We start from the raw sequence: 20,033 nt of genomic DNA, 5'->3' as shown, positions 1-20,033 counted from the left end.
TAACTCTCTGAAGGACGTGCACAATTTTACTATCAGAGGAAGTTTCGATTCAAATAAAAATGTGGGGTTGGTCTGTTAGTCTCCAGCCATTTTTAACATTCCTTAAATATGTTGGTTGCTATGAAGTATCTGCTGTGCAAAGTCTGAAACTTGCAGAGCTGGTATCTAAACAGATAGAAATTTATTGTAGTCACAGTATTTCCACATGAATATTTATTGAAGTTCAGAATGTGAAGCTATGGACGCTAAACATGGTTGTATATAAGGAAAAAGTGCTTTTTGGTAAAATGTACTTTCTGGTGCTTCCCTGAGTGCTGCAAAGTTGTTTCAAAAATATTTGAGCCATAAAATTATTTTACAGGAAAAACTCCTTAAAAACATATGTAAATGAAAGACTAAATGCAAAATCCAGCCCTACGAGTTCAGTGTCAGTATCCTATGTGCTAGACTTATTTTGAGACCGGGTAGTGTGGGATGATTTTACAGTTGTTCTCAGGTTACAGTAAATTCCAAACCAGACTATAGAAACATGCAAACGTTATTGTTAGTCTGTCTTTTAGCTCCGGTCTCATCAAGTAAATTTGAAACTGCAGATTTCCAGCAGAAAAGCCTTTCAGACCGCTCGCCATTCAGGACCATGTGAGATAAAATGGAGGTGGGAGGACCACCCTTTTCAGAGGTGGGCGCAGGCCATGTAAACAGATGTGGCTGGGCTGAATGGGGCAGTCTGAATGGCGGCATTGTTCCTTGCCTTGCCGGCCTCCCTCCCTCCCTCCCAGCAGGGACCCGCCACAAGTCGCACTCGCAGAGGAGAGCTTAAACTCTGCCTGTTACAATTTAAGAAACCCCAACTGCACTGAGGCTTTATTGAGTCTATCAAATATCACGAACGCCAGGTTACCTGCCCAGAGACATTTCAGAGGCATTCCTGAGGAGCGTTTACAACGGGGTTTTTTTCCCAGTGTATGACAGGATTCATTTTAAAAAGATGCCATTGAACTGATTTCCAGTGAAACTTTTACATTTCTCAATTAATTGCAGTTTGTTTTTGAAACTAAGTCACTTTCAGCTGTTTGCGACTCATGATGAACCTATAAGTACTATCTTTAATATATACAGAGATATGTAACACTGTTCAATAGCTTTACATTAAGCGCATTCCAAGAAGGGAGACTTGGGAGATACTATAAACATGTTATAAACAGTTATATAAGCCATGCATTCAGTAAAATCTTCTAAACTAATTGTAGGGACATGATCCAACAGCATTGATAGAAGTTCATCTTGAAACTTCTATGCCACTGCCGAGTTACTATACACATGTCCATGGATTTATTTCATAGGGGACTGTTATTGTTGAATACTTTCAAAGGTCGCCTATACCAGCGTTTGGAAGGTTGCCCAGCTTCCTTTAAATAACCCCAGGGACACAGAGTTTTGTGATTTCTGAGGCCTTTCTGGGGAAGAAACAGCAATAGTAATGTGTTTCTAGTTTAACGGTTTAACTAGCGCTTCATTTTATGGAAATAAAGCAGCACCGTGTTCCCTATTTAAGTGCAGTAACAAAGTTATTCATAACATACGCGTGGTTACATTCTGTTGCACAACAGCGGTGGTTTTCTCTCTCTTATTAATGATAAAACTTTGCAATAAATGTAGTTCAGATGTGTATATCCTATCATTTTGTTAACTTTGTGTGTAAAGGTTGTGAATGTATTTTGTAGACGTTTCTGTGGACTGAAGCATGGCAAACATTGCCAAGACAAAAAAAGAGGAAGCGAAACAGAAGGGAGAGGAGGACGAAGGAATGCATGCTTTGTAAGTGCCAGTCTGCATTTCTCTCATATTCAAAAATGAAGCGTAATTCTTCTGTAACAGCTCAATGTGGACACATGGTAATGTGTCTAGTGAATTTTCCAACCTCAGAGTCCTTTGTTTGTATCAACAGCAGCTTGAGAAACTTGAGAAAGCAAAATAAACCCAACAGTGCACTTTAAACAGTGTTTTCAGGGTTGCCCTGTAAGTGTTCAGTTTGCACTTCTGCTGCAAATCTGCCACCACAGGCAATGTAAGGGGTGTGCACCAACCCCTTCTGTGGGGGATAGGACCTGCTTTTTTATTCTTAGGCACACTATTCAAGCCTGTTGTTTGGCTGTGGGTTGTTTTTTCTTTTTCTTTTAGTAGTATGATTCTATCTCAAAAGCAGTGATAGGGAGTAAATAAGGTGGCCTGATTTAATTTCTTGTTCTGCCACACACTCTGACTTTGTGTCTCATGACATTAATAGATCTAATAGGATTTTGGCGTGAAACCAAAGAGGGGGAGGGAGGAGGGGATGAGCTGCAGAGAGAGCTGCTGGTTTTCTCAACTCGAAAGTGATGTCAGGCCTATCAGCCTTCTCTTTAGTCCTCCCTGTCAGAGCTGGAGGCATTTCTCTATACATGAATGTGTCTCATACATTCATGAGGCTTTTTGACACCACAGCCCCTTTTGTTACAAGCTAGATCATGGCTCTGCCCTTCTCTCAGCTGCCATATGGTGCAGTGGAAAGAGGCTTTCATCAAAGAGAGAGCGGGAGTGAGGAACTGAGGCAGAGAGAAGAAAGAAATCGAACTGCGGCAGATGAAATTGATTTATTTTCAGAGCAAAAGGGGCAAGTGACTACAACTGGTGGAGAGAGGGAGGATGCCTTGGAATATAAAACCGTCTCCAGAGCAGGCGAGCAGGCTGTTCAGATGACAGCCGTGCTGTGCTCGTTCTCCAGGCACAGCGCTTGAAAATAAGCATACGCATTTTTGTTATCTTAGTAATGCTATCTGAGAAAGACTTATAGCCCCAAAGCCTCAGCACCGGTCTGCAGCAGCTTCATTTCGGCTTGTGATTTTTTTTATTTTTTTTTGAAAACAACATCTCTCTGCCCTACCATGTGTGCATAACTGTCAAGTGTTAGTCTGACAATGTTAGAAGTGTCCAAAAAATATCTGTCTCCACCATAACATTTGGAGAAGGACTGTTTAAAGGAAAACATCAGATGATAAATTCTCTCTGTTCGAGTGCAAATCCACTAAAATCAATTGAGTTTAAACTTACAGGTCATTACTTTGTTTTACCAAGGTGACCTACTCTATTAAAAACATAATATTAAAACCAAGTTAAATTTACTACTTGTTATTTTTGCTGCCTTATACTTCATGCAGCTTCAAAAGGAAGCCTGTGTGACATCTGCCTGCAGTCACTTTGACTCCCATATTTGGCGGCAAAATATTTCAACTTGGAGAAAAGAAAAGGAAAATTTGACGTGTGAGTCTTAATTAACAGAGTTTCTTCTGGAGATTTTTTAAAATTTTGTGGCAAATTGGACTTTACTGTTGATGTCAACATGGATCAGAGAAATATGTTATGAGGACAAACTTCTCAAAATTTAGGAAAAATTCTGATAAAACTGACTGAAATCACAATTCTTATTCCCAGCAAAATTATTAAATCTCTGTAACTATTTTCATACCTCCGTGGGACTGAAGTAAAGCATGCAGAATGCACAAGAAGGTCATCAACAATACTACTTAGAAATTTTGAAATGTTTTGGTTTAAATTCATGTGGAGTGATTTTGCATCCCCTGAACTGCTTTGTGAGACTTACAGGAATTTTAGTTGAAGGGACAAGTGAGAGGGCTGTGGAGAGGAGAGAAACTTACCATTTCCACAGGAAGAGAGGGTGCACGGACAGAAGAGGCGATGAGAGGGATATGGCACAAGTTTGAAAAATTGGGGTTGGCGTGGTAGCTAGGGAATCATTATTCACTGCTGCTCAATTAAAGCACTGGAAGACACCCAATACCAATTTTAAAATAAAAGTTTTGAAATGAGTCAAGGAAGCCCTTTCTTCACACTATGCATAATTAAAATGAAGTTGTCACTGCTGCAGAAAGTTCTGAAGGCCAAAAGCATAAATGGATTTAAACAGATTGAAATATTAATTTGAAGACACATAAAGTTGATATTACGGTGCTTTGGGTGCAATCTGTAGCTCAGGATGTCCTAGAAATGGCACATTTTTGGGAGCTGACACAATACATCAGAAGCAGCAATTAATTTCTAATTTTCTTGTATCTTCTAACCTCTTCTGCTGACCACTGTAAAAACACAAATGTGTACTAAATGAACATTTTCTCTGCCCCATTATAATGATTCTTTTGTTCTTATAAAATACTTATTACTTACAGTATGCTGGGCTCTGTCCTTACTCCGTTTATCCTGTCAGATACCGTTCATGTATTTACCTTTTTAGTTCATTTTTGAGCTTTACCTGGAGAGAAGACAGTGAGGATACATCAGACAAGGAAAGCTGGCTCCAAGGGGAATACTCCAGTCCACTTCCCATGGGACAGCACGCGATGCTCAAGTGGCTACTGAAAGAAGTTGAACTGACTGAAACCAAATTACTACTTCTGAAAAATCAACTGCTTGGCTTGGATTTGACCCGAGATGATTTTTTTTATAACAGACAAATTAGTTTTGAATCAAAAAATGACAAACTTTGTTACCAATAAAACTCATATATAGAGGTTGGATTTTCCATTTCCCAAAATTGACTAGTTAGGTTATTTACTGGTCATTGCAAGTGGCTTTCTCTAGCAGCACAAAACAGTAGCCAGGGTTACTGATCATCTAAAGATGATTCTCACCCTCACTTCTGAAAGAGCATTCCATATGTTTGGCTTGTTTCAACCTGGAGGTGGATCTTCCCTGTCAAGTTTTAGGACCATATGGTAGGACTGACAAAGGAGGAAAGCAGTCGAAGGAAGAATAGGAGGCAGAGCCCTTGGAAAACCCAGAAGCAGCAGAGAGGGCACTAGAGCAAAGCCGGATGACTGTGAGGGACAAGGGCTTCTGCTGTCAGTCCTCACTTGATTAAAGAGCTGCTCTCCCCCCAGATACATTTCTGTGCCCTTAGCTAATGCTGTCACTCAGGAGCTGATGTGACCGCTCTGTGTTTTCCATTTCTTCCAGAAGAGAATCAAGTCCCTTTCACATATACACAGCATGTGTGTTATATGGTCTAATCATGATGTTGTTCCCTGTTTGAGGGACGAACACGAGTCAGGGGACTTGCTGAAGTGTCCGTGGTTGGTGTTGGTAGGATCTCGCCATGCTAGCAGTGCCTAGTGAGGCATGGTCCTAGCTGTCTGCTTTCTCAGCCATCCCCCCCTCTTTCTCAGCTATCCCTCCCTCTGTCTTTGAGCATCCCCAGCTTCAGCAGCACAAGAGAAGTATCCCGCTTGTAAAATGTCCCACACTGCACAGCAGAGCTGTTGGGGCAGATCATATAGGTTCACCGAAACCCTGTAATATGTGCTGTAGTGAAACAGGATTGTCCTTTCACCCTGTTCCCTCATTAGAGGAGATGGAGAAATGCCAGTCTGAATTCCTTTGGCTTGGATTCAGCAATGCCTTTGAGTAAGAGTCAGCAAAGCTTGTTTTAAGTTAATGATTGTGCTACACACAGTCCTCATGGAGAACATGTGCAAGGGATCATGTTCCCCTTTTATGCGTATGTCAGCCCTTGAGAAAAGTAGAATGAGATGAATAAAACCACTTCATCAAGATTATTTCTGAGAACTTTCCACTGAGTCATCCAAGTTTCATATCTTTCAGAATTTAAATGATCTATATAGTTGTGTTTTGCCTTCTGCAAATAAATACATATGCAGATGAAGGAAGGAAAGGAAAATAATATTTTTGTGGGTTGGTGGTGGTCACAAAAGAACTATTGTGTTAGTTGTTTGTTGTTGCATTTTTTCTCTTTATTTGTCCATGCTAGGAATAATTCATATTACGAAATGAAAAGACACTGCAACTGCTAATCGCCTTAAAAAATGCTGCTGCTTTTTGAAGAGAAAAGCAGCATTTGAGCTAAATTCTGACCCCACATTATAAATCACTGTTAGTCACAAGCACATTTTTTCAGTATTCTCCTTCTCCAGCTGTTTTTACAGTAAGAAGAGAAGGACAAATTTACACAAAAGAACAGAGAGGTAAGCAATATTTTTATTTCTTTTTTTTGTTGTTGTTTGGTTTTGCTTATCTTTTATTACTAAGAAAGGAAAAAATGTTCTGATGGGCCAGACCAGTGGCCCATCTATCACAGAACTCTCTTAGAAGTGCCATGGGGAAGGACATGTGAGCCTATGCTCTTCCAGTAGTCCAGTCCCCTCGGCTCCTTGACATGCAGAATTGGTTTACTAGCTGTTTTAGAACTAGGCAGGAATGTACCCCCTTTTAGTCCATTTGATGAGCTGTTGACCATGAGTTTGTCTAATCCTTAACCTGCTGATACCTCTAGAGAGGAAGCTGGAAATATAAATAACAACTAATGTGAAAGAGTACCTTCTTATCATGTTTGAATCAGTGCTTTATAATGTAAAGGAAATCATTGAGTAAAACATACCATTTCAACAATTTTAAAATGTTTTATAGAATCACAGAATTTGACCAAACAGCTCTTGATTTACACGTAAGATTTAAATGGACTGTAGCATAATTTGTGATATTGAGTTAGAAAAATTTAATTTTTAAAATACCACATTATAGCTATGAGTTTAATACCCTCAAGAATGCCAGGTATGATGAAACAATCTTAAAATATAGTGTTCATAAGCTTAATTGAATAGAATTGACGTATGTAGCACCTCACTGTATTTGCAGTAAACTGTTTACACAGTATTGTATGGTCAAGAACTTGACCCAAAGTGAAATGGAACATTTTTAACAAGGTCAAGCAAATTCTTTAACAATTTGATTTTCCTAAGTACTCAGTCTCAGTATAGATCAGAAGCATAAAAGCAAATTACAGTTCATTTTGTCAGATGTCTTTTTTTTCTGATAATTACTTTCCCAATATTCTGTTTGGGCTACCTAGTAAAACTTCCTTATGTTTAAAGGCAGAGAAGGAGCTAGCGCTTCAAATGTAGGTAAAACATGTTAATGCAAAAAAAAAACCCGTTTCAGCAGCTCCCACAAGATTTTCAGTATGGCTTGCTTGTGAATCCCTATTAGAAACCTGTGGTAATTGTATTGCATGTGGGTAGTTTTGCCTAGTTTTTCAAAAAGGAAGCTAAAGCATCAAAGATAGCTTGCTTCAGGTACCGCTGCTACAGAGCATCTCTGAGGCCAGGGGATCTGAACCAGTGTTTATTACTGCATAAGGATACGACATCTATCTTGATTTTCACTGAATACAGAGTTTTGGAAAATCATTTGACAGGATGTTAGACAAAAACTGCTTTACTCAGACATCTCGGTTCATGATTCTGGGTAGCACAGAAATGCCAAAAAGCATTGGTTTCCACTTGCTGTTATTCATGGTTTTGACAATGAAGACATTGTTATATCCCATTTGTTGAAGTATCATAATCGGGTGCCTCATCATTTACAAAAATTATGTCCTATCAATAACTGTAATGACAGTAAGATTTCATATGGGATATCTGTAGAAAGATAAGCGTATTTTATGTGTATACATAATCTATTTACAGCCTGTGGTAATTATTTTTATGCTTTTTTTTTTTCCAGGGGAAGTAGCTGACAGTGTTCATTGTACCTTGACTGTCCTGCAGCCTCCAGGTAGGTCCTTCCTATGGTTTGACAGTTGGAACTGTTCTTGACTCTTCCCTAGCATAAGTGGATTTTGGGAAGAAGGTTTCTCATTGATGATACTCATGGGAAAACCACTACTCAGAAGGGACTAGGCAATTACTGGTTTATCAGAGAAACCTTTGAAAGCTATGACTAACGGTACCGAAAGCTTACATTTTGAAACACATGTGTGAGAAAGCTGCAAGTTGGTTTTGTATACAAGATTTTATGGAGCACTTAATATAGCATCTATTAGTACATGTTCCTCTCTTCATTTTTAGCAGCATTAAATCAACAAGACTGCAGCAAATAGCTCAGACAGTGTCTAACTAAACTAGTACAGTAAATTCCTGGGAGAGCAATATGCCAGAACTTGACACTAACTAATGATATGGTTTTCAGTGAAATGTCCTTTTCATTTCGTACCCAAAATTTTCAAAAGCAAGATGTAGCCACCTTACAGGTATAGCAAAAAATGCTTGAACTAGCACTTTTAAGAAACGATTGCTTGTATATGCTGAGTAGAACTCTGCTTTCCAATTGTTTTAATTTAAAATATAGTTAATCTGTGTTAGTAAGGAAAACAGATCAATACAATTCAAGCTGAGTGCTTAAAAGGTTCTTAGGGATTCTTTCAACCCATGTGGGAAATAAAACATTCTTATGTAACAGTTGTTATTCCTCAGTTAGGGCATTACCAGAACTGAGTAATATAGGCTATACTTGGTATTAAAGCAGAAGAAATCAGTAGAAATCATGGTGCTCAAAAAGGGCTTAACATTCAGGGGGGAATAAGTCACTCTTAAAAAATTATTAATTTTTTTAAGACACTGTGAAGAACTGACACTAAGATGGAACAGTTCTAGACAATCACTTTAAATCAAACGTATTTCATACCATATGAAGAAAGTGGAACGATGTAGGCCCTGCATCTCCTCTGCACCCAAATCCCTGTGAGTCAAAGCCTTGACTGATGCTCTTTGTGAAGATTAGCCTTCAACAATCCAAGTTCAAAAGCTTGACACCTCATTTGATATTCTTATTCGTTTTGTTCTTGTGTTTATATGTTATCTCACATCTAAAACCAATATTGCAAAGGCTTTCTTTTTCTATTGCTATGTTCTTTACATCTTATATATTCTTTAGTGGTTTACGTTCTAGGAGATAGAAATGTGAACATAAAAGACGAATGTGGATGCTAAGAATTTCTGTTTTCACTTGTAGCATCAAAATCTTTTCAAGCAATTCAATAGTGGTGGACCCACAAACACATGGATGATGAATTACATATATACATGAGTGTACATATACTATTTCTATAGTGGACAACTTCAGAAGGTGTATTCGCTATCGATGTCTTAGAAGTTGTATCTGCTGTAAAATGTCAACCAGGTCACAATGGTCAAGATTTTCCAATGTTATTAGGTTAACCAATTGTTGTCAGGTTAACAAATCCTCATTAGAAATGGATATGCAGAAAGTTAGTTAATTTTTAAAGCTCTGAAGACTTACTGATTTCAATATGATAAAAGCATTCATAAATATTTACATTTCCAGAGATGACAGTACTCTAGGAAGAGCCATGTACTTTTTACCCTGTGAAGTAAAGAAAGTGGGAGCTGTGCTTTCCAGGCAATTTCTTTCACTGGAAATTCTGGTTTCTCAGCACCTTTTGCTGAAAAGCAGCATTTTACTTAACTTTACTTAAGTACAATGTACAAAATCTCATGACCATTGCAGTGCTGCAGTTAATTAAAAAAGAAAAAAAGATCAGATATGTGTTCCTTAGGTCTGGAAGTGTCCAGTGCTTTTACCCACAGAATTCTTCAAGGGAACTGGTACTGGTTTTGTCCATGGCATTGCGTATGCTGGGATATATGGTATCCCAAACTGTGTGGGCTGGCAAGGAAAAAAGTTGCCTGGGCTACTTTTCATGCTTAATGCCCAGTAAATGTTAATGTATTATATAACTATTTTGTGTCCAGTTTCATTAGTCATTCTGTTTTCTTTATCATATATCATTGATTTCTCATAAGCTAGAATTGTACATTGCTCGGCAGCTAAAGGCTTGCTACTAGGGTTTTTTAACTTTCTGCCAGATGGTTTCTGCTGAATTCTAAAAAAAACCTCCCAACCCTGCATACAGGTTTAACCTTAAACACAAGTCTTCTCATTTTATAGCCAAGTTAAGCGCAGGTCAGTGGCATACATTTCTGCAGTCTTGACAGATGCAGTAGGTGATTCCTTAAACAAACACAAACCTAAGTTGAAGCAATATTTGCACAGATAGCTATCGAGTCAAACAAAATAAGCCCCCATTTCATTACTGAACACAGCGCAATAAGCACATCCAGCCTCTGAACAGAAACACATTTCTTCTGGTATTTCATCCCTAGAACATATTGAAGGATCCCCGTGGCCAAATAAAGTAAGTCGAAAAACCATGTGTAATGAGAAGCAGGATATTATCCTGTTCGTCACTTTTATGGGGTCACATGCCTTCTAATGTTAAAGCTGGATCATATAGCACTTCAGTCACACAATAAGTAAGTAAACACTGAATGGCCCCTCTTCCTGTCCCTGCTCCTTCCTCCCTGACCCTCAGCGGAACAGTGGAAAGAGCAAAAGAAAGGGAAAAAAGACAACTTAACATTTGCTAGGATTTAGCTTCTGGCAAGAGACATTATAAGGAATTCATTTCCTGGCACATAATTTACATGTCCAGTCCTGCCTCCCACTCCTTTTTTTTTCTCCCACCCTTCCCCCGTTCCCTCTCCAAGCTGTCTTCTCGCTCCACAGCGTTTGCCGCAGCTTCCTGCCGTATGTTTGCTTTCTATTTTCATATCCATGGGAAAGGAATCTGCTCTAGCACGAGGCTGCTATCCTGCCTGCGCCTGTGCCGGCTGCTGCTGCCACCTTTAGCTTAGGCCACAGGTATTTGGACTTCATTAAGTGGTGGTGAAGCATCGAGCAAATGCCAGTCATTAACTTTTAGCAGAGTCAGCTGGAGAAGTCTCCTCTTCTCTTTGAGGTTTTTGCTTTCTGCTAGCAAGCTCCAGACAAAATAAAATAATTTTCAATTTTAAATATTTAATCTAAATCCTGTTTTAGGGGTTTATTTTGGGGAAAAGACAGTCATGTCCCTCTTGCTCATTAAAGGGCTCTCTGTTGTGTATCTTTGATGCTGCTTTGGGCAGCTCTGCTACTTTGATCCTCTTAGAAACAGGCTCATTACAACATCCACCTCGCAGAGTAACACTTCAAAGAGCTTTGCGAAGGACAAAGGGAGGAATTTAGAAACAGAGCCAAGTGGCTCCCAAGTATCTTGACTAAATTAACTTTGTATTAAGAGTTACTGGCCCAGTTGCAATTTTGAGGGGAGGAAACAAAGAAATAACTCTGCGTGCTTCTTTCACGCATTTTATATCAAATTAATAAATGCACTTGGAATCTTCTAGGACTCTCTGCCATAAGTTCTGCTAAACTAAGCATACACCACAGTTGTCAAATCAAACTTAACAGTTGCTCTGGAGTTGTTAAAAAGGTGCAATGACATTACTACTCGATTTATATGGTTCAGAGTGATAGAGCCAGCATTAATCAAGCAGTGAGATTAACATAGGAAACGGGCAGTTCTCAAAATCATTATTTCCAGAAATAGCTGTAGCCACGTACATTTTCAACACTCTCAAATCTATCATAGCTGTAATGATTAGTATTATCAGTCATCCTCCAATCTAGTTTCATTACTTCTGACGTGTTTGACTTAGGACTTCAGTTAGGAAGCCATTACAATCATAATATATTCTTTGTACCACGTGCTTTCAGAACAAATCACAGTGCTAGGTGCTGTACAAATACAAGCTGTGGAAGCAGCCTTGTCTCAGAGAAACTACAGCGCCCATTGGAGAGCTCAGCCAACCAACACGCCGAGTATCACACTCATGCTGCCTAACAGGAGTGGGCAAAGCAGTCTAGCCCTTGTGCATGACTATGAGCTTAGACTCATCTTATATTGCCATAATCCCCGCCATGAGAAGAGGTTTGGGTTTTGGTTTTTTTTTCTTTTGAAATACCAGATGACCCTCGTTTAAGTGGTAATGATTCTTGACATAAACTCTTTGCATGTGCTGTGAGTCAAATGCAGATATCACTTGCTCTAACCACTGGAACAGCCTTTGAAAACATATCTATTGGTTGCCCTCAAAGACGGTACAAGGACAAGACAAGTTCAACTGAAAGTTCTGATTTTATTATTTATTCTATTTATTCCACCTTTCGAACACCTTCACCAGCAGGTTTTCTGAACAACTCAGAGCATGATTTGTCTGAGTTCCCAGTAACATAATCTAATTCTGGCAATACTTAGTTAGGCTTGAGCCATTCTTAATTTAGAAAATTCTCCTTTAATAGCCGTGCTTTACAGTACCTAGCATTACAATGCAAATTGTGCATTCTGCAGTGAAAGTATAGTAAGTGTGGAATAAACAGAGAAAAACCCACCATCAGTCTTTGTACCTCTTAGGTGCCAGGATGGGAGGGTGCAGATGGCTGCCACTCATCAGGGCTACATCACATTCATTGTGTGATTTATTGCTCCACAAGAACTGCCATAGTCCCTTGTCTACACATACTTCTACTCTATCTTCCTAGCAATCCTTAAAATGCACTTATGTGTCTCTTTGAATCATTAACTTCCCTCTTGCAGAGGCTTTTCAGTGAATTTAATCAATAAGCTATGATGGGGAAAAGAGCAATAGAGCTGTATAAACTTTTGCTAATATACAAAATTTCTTTCAAAATAAAGAAAATCAGAATTTATATGTTTGGTCTACCCACATGTATTTCTTTCGGAAGCGTGCATTCAATGCTAATATAATTTCCATTTCTTTTTCATCTGGGTTCAACAGGACTCTCAGGATTTCCAGTCTGGTAAAGGAAAACAGCGAATGAAAACGTGACTTGGATTGATCCCTAATGTGACTAAATGTGAGGTAGGGTATTTGGGGGCCAACAATGAAGCTATTCATCGAGGTATTCATTCCACTTATTGAGGAAACTACTTCCCAGCCACTCCAGCCCATATCAGCCTACGAAACTGAAAGGTTCGGTGATCAATCAACCACTTTAATTTTGTGAATAATTTGTTCTTTGCTGTTAAAAGTGTTAAACTGGACATTAAGCATCACTACCATTTCACTGTGAATATGTCTGATAGTTGCAGCATTCTCCCCAGCAGCAGCTCTCACTCCGGTTCCCATCTTCAATGTTATCGCTTAAATCTTTAATCTAAGGTTCTAAAGAAAATATTGACGTTCTGTATATTTCATTGGCAACCTGTATTGCAAATTGCACCTAACTCCATAAGCACTTCTTTCATACTTTCCGCTAGTCCTTCTGTCCATTATTTGATTTTCTTTTTTTTCCCTCATAGGATTTCTTGCAAATAATCATGTGAGACAGCATCTATGTAGCTACATTCCATTCCTTATATCCTTCTTGTGGCAGTTAAAGTAATCACATAGTGATTGCTCTACTGAGATGTCTGTTCTTATAAGTAAATTCTGGAATATATTTAATCAGTCTGCTCTTTAAATTTTGTCTGTGAAACCCAAATACACTTTGCAAGAGTTATCTTAATTTTGTTAAATTCTGCTCAGCCCTGATTATCCAAAGGAGTGTCATTTTTTCTCCACCCAGTGCAATAGGTAGAAGATCCACTTGTTTACTTATCATTACTTAAAGTAAATAATTCTTTCAGAACTTTGGATTTCTCTGAGCCCCTTGAACCAGACAGAAGTTTCAGTTTCATTTCTTCCCAGTATAGCTGATACTTCCAGCTGTCCTTAGGCTGGAATGATAGCTCACCCTAAAATTCTCCTCATCCATTTTAGAACTCCAGCAAGGAAATTAAAGTTCTTTTTGCATCATCTGATTTGATAATTGGGACAATATCCAGTGACAGATACATCATTAGCTGGTAAGAGACAGGGAGAAATCCTATCTATTTCATAAATAACAAAGATACCATAAAGAAGGCTGTGAGTCAGTCTCCACTGCTGGACTGCCCAGCCCTCCTGGAGATGACTCTAGGGTGGAGTTAGAGAGTTGCTGCTGTTTTGAGACTGTGGAGAGTCACTGCTGTCCTCCTGGATGTGCTACCTCAACATGATACTTCAATGTCCCTTCGTGTTTTTCTCATTAATGCAATCCACATTAAAATCAGTCTTGTTTCTGATCAATCACAGCCTTCCATTCAGAAGGTTGCTTAACCTTTACGCTTCAGTGACGAGTCTGGAGAATCTGCCTGGTGTAGGTGGAACCCATACTAGAAGTTAGGAGCAGAGTGCAGGCACCTGTAGTTTTGCCTGTTTGTGTCTCTATGTTCATGCAGCTTAGGTCCTTGCATGCTGAAGTAAACAAGAAAACCTTGATTTGTCCGTGTCAGTCTTGCTTTGAGCCTTGATTACTGCATTGTCTGGAAGATAAGGCATCTGTATAAAGAGATGAATATTCTTACTTCAAATAGCAGAAACATCTACCACATGCTGCACTGACCGTGGGATCAAGTCATCCCTTCAGGAGAATGGTCAGCTTCCGTGTTTCAACTCCACCTGATGTCCGAAGGAATTTCCCAAAGCAAAGACCAGGCTACAGTGCCACTTCCTAAAACTTCCCCGCTTTTACCCTGTCACTGGCTAGAGAGGTTATGGGCACTGACAGCACGTCTCAACAGCAATATTTTCTCCACCAGTGTATCACTGACAGAGGCAAGTGGCCCAAGCGGAGATATTTCATAAAAGAGCCCTTTCATAAATGCAGTTATTCCTCACTGTTTCATTCGCATTTCTATTGTCACGGGGATGCTATCAATATTGTGGTTTTGATATAGCAGGGCCCTAACACAGTGCTTGTTATGACCTTCTTTTATGTAGAGAGGTATTCCTTTCCTTGACTGTGCTAAACAAAGCTAGAAAGCTTGAGTAATTCTGAAATATTCTTCCATTCTTGAACTGACCTTTGTCATTTCTGTCTTGGGTATAAATCTGTGGTGTATCTTTTCGCAAGAAACTCAGAAGTGTTGGAACAGAATACTTGCTGACTGACAACTTGCCTTGATGAAATAAACTTTTGTAACTAAATTCCTGGCAAAAGCTGTTTTAGGGCAGTTGGAGGTTTACTGTCCTGTCTCGAGGGTGATTCTTTCAAAGTTAGCTCTTCCTCTAAATTTCTCACTATTTTTAACACAGTTGATCTTTAGCAATGAAATATTGGTTTCAATTCACAACTTGGCCTTTCTCAGTTCTTCCCCCCAAAGTAGACCCTACTCTACATTTCAGCTTCATTTTAATATCTGTTTCAGGCATAGCCTTATAGAGAAATAGACTGAATTTTACAAAGTTGAACATCCATGCCCAGAATATGAGGACACACGGTTTTTACTGATCGCTGTGGTTGGCTCATAATGTTTAAAAGCTCTTTTCCATGTTCAAGCAAATAAGATTTTCCTTGGAAATATTAGGTCTTGCATTTCACTATCTATTCCTTTCTCTTACTTCATTTCACCATTTACTAAAGAAGATCCTGTTAGAACAAATCATACTGTGTTTTAAAACCTGCTTATCAGAAAGCTGAGTTTAAGTGCTTGTACAGTTTTATTCTACCCTATTTTGAGCAATGTAGCAACCTCTGTAACAGATACGAAAGCAGCTAGTAGTGGCTTATATTGCATTATTAACAAATCCTTGATTTGCTGATAATCTTGATCACAGATGAATTTTTGAAAAAGTATGCTATTTGCAGCTGCTGTCCCTTGGACAACTTTTCTTCCCCTTCAGTCCCTCTTGTAAAGATGGGTAGATTCTTCAAATATAGCCACTTTAAGCACCCTTACCAGCACTATGAATACATCTAATTCATCGTGCGGTATCCTGGAAGGTCATCCTTCTACAACAGATAAATATATCTCTATTTTTAAGACAACTTATCATTTCCATATAAGGTGAAATCAAATCCTGACACATTTCTCAAAATTGTGATGTATCTCTGGGAAACTATTGCTTTTGACACTTTTCAGTTCAAGTTTCTCTTTCAAAATCTTAAGTTTATCAACTTCTCTACTTTTCAAAATCTCAAAGGAATTCATAGAGATAAGAATGTATTCATGAACTTGGATTTCTTTCTTATGGGAATGTAGTTAATCTATTTGTTTAGCTTCTGAGGACACCCCCCCCGCCCCCCCTTGTGTTTATCAGGGAAGCTAAGAAATCAGAGGCAACTGTAAAAAAAAAATAATGGAAAGGGATGACACAGTGAGACTGGAGGGAAGGGGATGTGCTAGGCTTTTTTCTGCCTTTAGTGACAGTTAGTCTTCATTTTACCCCAAAACTACTACTCATGTTTTCACAGGGAACTCCATTCCCTTGTTCCTTTATGGCAGAAATAAAACCCAATGATCTGAGTTCTTTTCCAAGAAAAAGGCGAAAAGGTAATTTTTTTTTCTTTGATAAAATGTCATTCTAAAGGCCTCTAGATAAATAGCTATTATAAGCAACCTAATATTTCTTGCGTTGCATACAGGCTAGTTTCCAAATGGACTAGATGATCACTGTACATCCTTTCCAACTGAGCTATTCTATTCTAAAATATCTTGAGTTGATACCATACAACAGTATCTAGGTGCTTGTGTTATACATTTCTGTAGCATTAGCAGGTAAGTTCTTTTCCATTCTTACCTTTTATAGGTTTCCACAGTAGAAAGAATTTTTTTACTTGTCTTAACTGTACACATTTAATTGAAAAAGACTCTATTTTAAATACAACTTCTAATTTTTGAAAAAGTGTATTTTAACACTTATTGGTTTAAGAAGAAGCATATTTAAATATATATTTTTACTGACAACAAAGTCAAAATTAATCCTCTGGCAGGATGACATGTTTCACTTGCAAATGTATTCTGAACCTTCTGTAGGGGTTTTTCTAAACTATTTACTGAAATTATCATTCATATTTCCTAATCTATGGATCATTTAAACATCTAAGGCAAATAAACCTACATAGGTCCATAAAAATGGAATTTCAAAACTATATCTGCAACATGGGCTTATCAAGGTTATAGATACTGAGTGAATGTATTGTGCTTAGCTGGCTATTTTCTCAATACAGGAACACAGGGAAGCATATTGTTGGCAATGTAAATCATGTGTATAAATATAGAATTCTCTAGTACTTAAAAATTAATTTTTGTCTGTGCATTCAAGACTTTTTTGTGTTCATACAGCTTGGGACAGGCAGCAAGTTGTTAACATGCTAAGGTACGTGAAATGGGATAGCTTACATCATCTGGGGTTACTGTGCTGTTTGCATGGCCATTAAGGGATGGATGAGATAGTTGAGGCTGATGAGGCAGTACCCTCTGTGGCTGGTCCTGCTGCCGCCTCTAAGACCTCTGGGTTCCTCTGACTGCTATGGGGTCAACAGAGCAATCGCTGTGCCAGGCACTAGACAAAAAGTCAGACAACTTCTTTCTGCAAGATGAAAAATGAGATGGCAGAGTTCAGTGATTCAGGCAGTGGTCAAAGAGATTAATGTGACCAAACTGAGACACTAAACTGACCAGACATAATTCACAAACTAGTATTACTCCAGATAACATGACAAAGTGCTCTGGCCCAGGGAGATCTATTTTTGATGTACTGGCATCTGCACAAGAAAACTGGAATTAATAGTCACATAATTTGTTTCCCACTCCCACCCCTCTTAAATGATTGGACAGGGCTCATGGGAGAGCACAAGGGCTCAATGCCAAGGCTGATGAAAACTGACCCATTTCAGTTTGCATGTGACTGGCAAGATGAATTTTAGAGAAACTGTGGCAAAAAGCCTCATGTTTCCACTGATGAATGCTCCACAATCGATCTCTCAAGGACAGCAGATGGGAAACAGAGTGAAGCTTTTATAACACAGCAAAACAGAGAGGGACATTTCCAAACCAAATAAATAAAAAGATGAAAGCATAACAAAGAGCACCTTTATACATGTGGGTAACAAAGGGCTACAAGCTCAGCTAGCAAAATGAAGCGCTTTTTTTCCCTATCTTTTTGGAATTGCCAGCACTGTTACTGGCCATACAGCAAACAGCACCTCACTACACACAAAGCAAATTCACACCTGATCTACAGAGTGACTGCAAGTACATCGCTGGAAGGAGACATGAGATTTTTCCATCAATGTAATGAAAGTGTGAGGTAAATGCTTTGCACTGGGTTTGAGGCATTGGTATACTCCTTTTTCTAACATTCTGTGGAAAATAAATTGATCTCATCAGTGTTAAAGGTGTGATTTAGAGTTGTCCTGAGCGATGTGTGTCCAACCTTCTTCCAGCAGCTTCAGTCGCAAAACGAGATAATTATTATTGCTGAAGGCTGGCCACAAGCTAATACACTGCCTACACAATTTCTGGACCGAAACTGTTGCTGAGGGAACAGATGTATCTTTTCTTGTCTGCATAAATCTGATACAAAGTAATTATATTGGGGTTTACATCAGCCTAGCTAAATTGCTTCATAATTTAAATCAATGGAAGATGCTAGAAGTGGCCTTAGGTTTCAGAAATGGCTTGTTCATGGCTGTGGAGCAGTGGCCTAGGTACGGAAGGCCACTGTACTTGTAAGTGACTGCTGTGATTTCAAGTCAGGTGAAAACAACACAGGAATGCTGTCCACAATTTGCTAAGACTCATTTGCACAAGGATAATAATAGTTTTCTGAAGTGGCACTGTGTTACTACTGTACTCTTTGTTGGCAGCCAAGAAATTGTTTGTTGTCCTTTCCCCCTCCCCCCCCCCCCCCCCCCCCCCCCCCCCCCCCCGAAAAGCAGGAATGGTGGTTTCTGCCTGGGATTACTTGTCTTCTAGAAAAAATGGTGTCACCTTTCTCTCCTTAGCAGGTGCAGCTGCAAACATAGTTCCCTAACTGAGCTCAGGTATTTTCCAGGCAAGGTGACAGGTACATGGATGGTACGAGCTGGCAATTTGCGGGTATTAGCAGGCAGTACCTGAAGTGGTTTCTGAGAGTCAGTTGTGAAACGCTCTGCAGGCGAGCGACTGCCCTGGATGTGTGTATGTGACGCTTTCTTCCTGGCAGGCCTCTTGTTCTGCCCACCTTTGTAGCTGCATTTGTGAGCTGGGTTGTAATGTTCCGTTTCCCACCAGTTTAAGCACAGGATCGGCCCTGGACTGAACATGGCCGTACAGCTCCCGGGCAGCTCGCAGGCAGGCTGAACTCAGGCTATTTTGGAGCCCCAGACAGCGCTCGCATGGGCCTGCAAAACTCTATATAGGATTTAACCTTCATTATGTCAAAAGGGCCTTTGAATATTCATTTCTTTTCAGAAATAATGGTTCTGAAAGTTCCCAGCGTTGCCTGTACGGTAACATTTTGCTCCCGCTAGTCTCACCTTATAAAGATGAAGGTCAGGATCGAGTGGATGAGTTGATTATAGCACAATGTAATGTCTACTGGCCTATTTTTACCCTTCGAAGAAGCTAGAACCCTCTATTCACATTTTATATTCATTTATGCCTATTTGCTAAGCAATTCTTTTCTTCTTCATCTTTCTAAACCCTGACACCTTAATCTTGCTGACATCTTACAATAGTTAATGAGAAACAGCTCCCTGTCTTTTCGACGCTTGCTTTCCCTCTCTTAACACTAAGGCCTGGGATGATAGTTTACTTTGCAAGACTTGAAAATGTTGTGTTGTACTTCTCTTTTGAAAAATACATATATATTAACAGAGCTCAAACCAAGAGCAATAATGACAGCCTTATAAACATGATTACTAGCTGAGGCACAAGTACAGACGCTCTCTTGAATATATTACCCAGGTATTATTTTCGGCTCCAGATCTGAAAGCAATTTCCATATTTTATAGACAAAAACATGACACCTATTGCTAGGAGAAGCACAACCTATCGAATATCTTTGGAAACACAATGCGTCTTCTAAATCACACTGTTTCGGGGATACCTATAAACTCTGTCATGAGGGTATTTCACTAATTCCAGTTCCTTTAAAGTCCATCATCTACTTAAGACATGGAAATACTTTTAACAGGCAAGACCTCTGGCTCTCCAGAGATGAAGTGCTCTGAGAAAACAAGCAATTAAACTCTGTTAAGCTAATGCTCAAGACCTAATTTAGTTAACATTGAGAGAAAAAACCAAAACCAACAAGGGGTTGAATTCGTTCTTGGTATAGTTTCAAAAATCTGAATAAGAAAATCCAGGTGGCTGAATAAACTGTAAACTACTGTTTATGCTATTAATGTGAAAGCAAGAATTAGTAAGTGGGCAGGCTGAACTCATGGGGCTTTCAGCAGGCAGCTGTGTGGGTCTC

The 20,033-nt window shown here is 39.2% G+C and overlaps 1 long non-coding RNA gene across 1 annotated transcript; it reads left to right on the top strand.

Annotated features, from left to right (window-relative positions):
* The first annotated feature begins 5,839 nt into the window (after positions 1 to 5,839).
* Positions 5,840 to 12,629, top strand: LOC121082725. The gene is made up of 3 exons (XR_005826097.1): positions 5,840 to 6,035; positions 7,573 to 7,623; positions 12,546 to 12,629. It is a non-coding gene; the product is annotated as an uncharacterized LOC121082725 (long non-coding RNA).
* The last annotated feature ends 7,404 nt before the right edge of the window (positions 12,630 to 20,033 follow it).

This window comes from Falco naumanni, chromosome 1, assembly GCF_017639655.2.
Source record: "Falco naumanni isolate bFalNau1 chromosome 1, bFalNau1.pat, whole genome shotgun sequence".
In the NCBI taxonomy this organism is placed as follows: domain Eukaryota; kingdom Metazoa; phylum Chordata; class Aves; order Falconiformes; family Falconidae; genus Falco; species Falco naumanni.
Note: the sequence above shows the minus strand (reverse complement) of the source record. Positions and strands in the feature narration are given on the sequence as shown.